The 5359-nt window shown below is 20.3% G+C and overlaps 1 protein-coding gene across 1 annotated transcript in view; it reads right to left on the minus strand.

Annotated features, from left to right (window-relative positions):
* LOC117181490 overlaps window positions 1-5156 on the minus strand; it is an 83281-nt gene extending 78125 nt beyond the window's left edge. Inside the window, exon 1 of the mRNA XM_033374210.1 lies at window positions 5071-5156. The gene's annotated coding sequence lies outside the window, so the exon portion shown is untranslated. The remainder of the gene's footprint in view (window positions 1-5070) is intronic.
* Between the last annotated feature and the right edge of the window lie 203 nt (window positions 5157-5359).

Here is a 5359-nt window from a genome sequence, read left to right on the forward strand (position 1 = left end):
AGAGGGGAGATTACCGCGAACATTCAAATTTATTAAATGAAAAATAACCTTTTTATACAAATTAATAATTAAACTTTACGGCTTATTGATAAAAGAAAGTAAGTCTGCAAGATATTTAGTTTAAAAAGAAAAAATTTATATTTCATTTGATGTTCCGTTTTTCTTGAATAGTTCTGAATTTCACAAATATAACATCACAACTTTATTTATTTTTTGATCAAATATTTGAATTTTCAACTAGTAAAGATAATTTTTTATTATATAGACAATTTTTCACCAAAATTAATTAATTTGCAACCAAATAGTCGAAGTTTAATCTGAAAAAAAGTTCAACTTTCAATTTAAAAAATACGAATTTTTAACAAAATAATTCAACTTTCAACAAAAAAGATAAATTTTCGAATCAAAATAAAAAATAAATTATTTCAGTCAAAAATGGAAGAGTTAAAATTTTAACCAAATAGTTGTAGTTTCATCCAAAAAAAAGCTTTCATTTAAAAAAATACGAACTTGCAACAAAATGGTTAAACTTTCAACTAAAAAGAGAAATATCAACGAAAAAGATGAACTTTCAAATCAAAATTAAAAAGAAATAATTTCAGCCAAAAACAGAATAGTTAAATTTTCAGTTAAAAGCATTAATTTTCATTCTAGAAAAAAACTAATTTTCAACAAAATTGTCACATTTTCAAATACAAAAATAATTTTTTAGCGAAGAATGGAATATTTAAATTTTCAAATAAAAACATTCATGTTTAAATAAGATAAATATTTTTCAAGAAAATATTTAAATTGTCAAGAAAAGAAATACATTCTTAACTAAATAAATGAGTTTCCAACTGAACATAAATTAATTTTCAACAACAACAACAGAAACAGGTTTTTATCTGAAACTGTTATAGTTATTTTTTCAGTTGAAAACGTAATTTTTAATAAAACAAAAAAAAATTAATTTTTTGCAAAATGGGTAAATTTTCAACGATTTTTTAAACAAGAATAATAATATTTTTAAAAAACGACAAATTTCCGGTCAAAATACATACATTTTCAACCAAATAAATTGATTTTCAATTTGAAAAAAACTTGTTTTCAGCAAACTACTTGAATTTTCAACGAGAAAAATGGATTTTGAACTAAGAAAGATACATTTTCTGAAAAATATTGAATTATTAGTTAAATATTTAGTTGAAAATATTCATTTTTAATACAAAAAAAAAAAGAATTTTCAACAAATACTTCACATTTCAACCAAAAATATTGAATTTTCAAACAAGAAGAATATCTTTCTACTAAAAAATGGTACAGTTATATTTTTGGTTACAAAAATTAATTTTCAACAAAAAAAAAACATTTTTTCAGAAAAATAGTTTGATTTTCAGCGAAAGATATCAACTTTCAACTAAAAAAATATCATATTTCTAAAAAATTGAACAGTTAAATATTCAGTTGGGAAAATTAATAATGAAAGAAAGCAAAACAACAAATTTTTTTTACAAAAGCGGCAAACTTTCCACCATTTCCAAACAAAAATAATAATTTTCTACAAAAAAAGAATAATTTTCATCAACAACAAAATGAAGTTTTTAATAATATAGTTTTTCAACTAAAAAGATACATTTTTGATTAAAAACCAAATAGTTAAATTTCTAACTTAAACTAAGGATTTTTTAATCCAGAAGAGTAATTTTCTAAAAAATGTCGTATTTACAACTAGACAAGTTTAATTTTTAATAAAATAAACAAATATCTAACAAAATAGTTAAATTTCTAACCAAAGAAATGAATTTTCTATTAAAAATGGAATATTTAAATTTTCAGTCTAGAAAAAAACTAATTTTCAACACAATTATTACATTTTCAACTGCAAAAATAAATTTTCAGCCAAAAATGGAATAATTTAATTTTCAGTTAGAAAAATTCATTTTTAAATCAGAAAAATATTTTTCAACAAAATATTTAAATTTTCAACAATACAAATAAATTTTTAACCAAATAAACTAATTTCCAACTAAACATAAATTAATTTCTAAAAAAACCAAAAACAGATTTTCATCTAAAACTGGTAAACTTTTTCAGTTGTAAAAAATAATTTTAAACAAAAAAAAATAATAATTTCTAACAAAATGGGTACATTTTCAACCATTATCCAAAAGCTTTTTTTTTAAACAACAAATTTCCGGAAAAAATACATACAATTGCAACCATGTAGTTAAATTTTCAACTATAAAAATATAAACTTTTGACCAAAAAGTAGAATAGTTAAATTTTTAGTGAAACAAAATGTTTTTTAGTCAAAAACAAATCCAAACAAAATAAACGTATTTTTAACCAACGTTGACATTTACAGTTTCGTTTTAAAAAAAAAACAGAAAAATACATTTTTTGAATAATTAAATATTTACATAAAAAATTTAATTTTCAACCAAATTAATTCAATTTTTAACTAAAAAAAAGTTAATTGTTAACAAGAAATAAATTCCCAACAAGATACTTCAATTTTCAACAAAAAAAATTAATTTTCAAACTAATCATTTTCCATCAGAAAGAAAAATCTTAACTGCAAAAAATCAATTTTTAACAAAAAAGACAACATTTTTTCATAAAAATAGTTCAATTTATGACGAATCACTCAAATTTTCAACTAAAAAAGATCAAATTACTACATTTTAAATATTCAGTGAAAAAATTAATTATAAAACAAAACAAAATTTTTTAACAAAATCAGGAAATGTTCAACTATTTTCAAACAAGAATTATAGTATTCTACGAAAAAGACCAATAATAAACAAAAAAAGGAAATTTTCAATCACACAGTTGAATTTTCAACTAAAAAGATAAATTGTTAGTTAAATCCCAAATTATTAAAATTTCAACTTAAACTAATTATTTTTTATTCAAGAAGAAGAATTTTCTAACAAAATATCAAATTTACAACTAGAAAAAATTAATTTTTAATAAATAAAAAACGAATCTCCAAAAAAAAAACAGTTTAATATACAACCAAGGAAATGAATTTTTAAATAAAAAACAAATTCAACAAAAATAGATGTATTTTCAACAATTATTTAAAACATAATAATAATTTTCAACAATAAACAACTTTTTTCAACAAATTTGTTAAATTTTCAAACAAAATCATTCAAAACGATAAATTTCAAAAATAATAGATTAGTTAAATATTTGGATGAAAAATTTATTTCTCAACAAACTTAACTCAATTTTCAACAAAATGAACTGATTTTCAACATTGAATTATTAGAAAAATATTCAGATGAAAATATTAATTTTTAATACAAAAAAGAACAGAATTTTCAACAAATACTTCAAATTTCAACCAAAATTATTGAATTTTCAAACAAGGAGAATAACTTTCTACTAAAAAAACCAATTATCAACCACAAAAATATTAATTTTTAACAACAACAAAATTAATTTCTAACAAAATAGTTTAATTTTCAACTAAAAATAAACTTTCAAACAAATTATTTTCCACGAGAAAGACTAATTTTAACTGCAAAAAAATGATCTTAAACAAAAGAAAAAAAAATTTCAACCAAAAATGGTATAGTTATATTTTTAGTTGCAAAAATTAATTTTCAACAAAAAAAAAGACAATATTTTTTAAGGAAAACAGTTCAATTTTCAACGAAAGATAAATTTTTAACTAAAAAAGATCAAATTATTAAAAAAATTGAACAGTTAAATATTCAATTGAAAAAATTTAATATGAAACAAACATTTTTTCTAACAAAATCGGCAAATGTTCATCCATTTTCAAACAAGAATAATAATATTCTACAAATAAGACAAATTTTCAACCAAAAAGATCAATAGTTAGTTAAAAACAAAATAATTAAAATTTCAACTTAAAATAATGATTTTTTACTCAAGAAGAATAATTTTCTCACAAAATATCGAATTTGCAAACTCGAAAAAATTAATTTTTAATAAAAACAAACGAATCTCCCAAAAAAAATTTAAATATCCACCCAAGGAAATTAATTTTCAACTAAAAAACAAATTCAACCAAAAGAAACGTATTTTCAACCAAAGTTGTTATAGTTACATTTTCATTTTGAAAAATAATAATTTTTAACAAAAAAAAAACTTTTTTTAAAACAAATTTGTTAAATTTTCAAACAAAATAATTCAAAAAGAAATTATTTAAAAATAAGATTAGTTAAGTATTTAGATAAAAAATTTAATTCTCAACAAAATTAATTCAATTTTCAACAAAATAAAATGATTTTCAATTTAAAAAAAAAAACTTTTTTCAAAAATCCAATTTTAAGCAATTTTAACTGCACAAAAATTGGTTAAAAAAAACGATTTCTAACGAAATGTTAAAATTGCAAATTAAACAAATGAGTTTTTAATGAAGAAGAATAATTTTCTAAAAAAATGTCGAATTTACAACTAGACAAAATTAATTTTTAATCAAATAAACAAATTTCTAGCATAATAGTTAAATTTAGAAACGAAGAAATGAATTTTCGAAAAAATACATTAATTTTCAACGAAAAACGGAATATTTAAATTTTCAACAAAAAAAATTTTTTGCGACAAATAAAAGTTCATTTTTCATATAAAAAATTAATTTTCAACTGAAAAAACAATGTTACAATAAAATAGTTAAATTTTCAACCCAAAAGAAGAATTTTCCACTGATGAAATAAAGTTATGACTCATTATTTCAACCACCACAAAATAGTTGAATTTTTAACAAACAAAAATTTGAATTTTTATTTAAAAACAATGAAATTCAACCAAAAAATCTCAACTCAAAAAAATTATTGATCATTATTATTGATTATCAAATTCATTTTCATGAATAAACTAACTATTTTTATTATCAATTTGTAGAAAAAAATGTTTTTCATTGATCAAACTTGAATTTTCGCGGAACTTTGACACGAGTAGTGCCACCTAGCGGCTTGTATACTCCCTAGTGTCACAAAGCCAAAAATATTTCGAAAATATTTACCTCAACTTGTAAAATTTTTACCATAATAATAAATTCCACTAGAATTACTGAAAAGAAACTGCGAAGTGTTAATTTTTATATTTTACCTCCAATTTTTGTTGGTTCGAACATACTCTTTTAAAGGAAGAAGCATTTACGTAAAGTGTAAACAATTTCCAATTTTTAATCACTAAAAACCATTATTTACACCTCTTATTTATAAAAATCGATGTTTATCGACAAAAAAAATCGGTATTAAAGGTTGAGAAGCGATTTTCAGTAAATAAAATACACTTTTTGGTCGAATTTTCAAGCCTGACGTGCGAGGAAAAACAACACTACTTTTGGAGTTAATTAAATTTGTGACGTCAAGTGTTGTTCTAATGTGATCGGGGA

Source organism: Belonocnema kinseyi, chromosome 10 (assembly GCF_010883055.1).
Source record: "Belonocnema kinseyi isolate 2016_QV_RU_SX_M_011 chromosome 10, B_treatae_v1, whole genome shotgun sequence".
NCBI lineage: Eukaryota > Metazoa > Arthropoda > Insecta > Hymenoptera > Cynipidae > Belonocnema > Belonocnema kinseyi.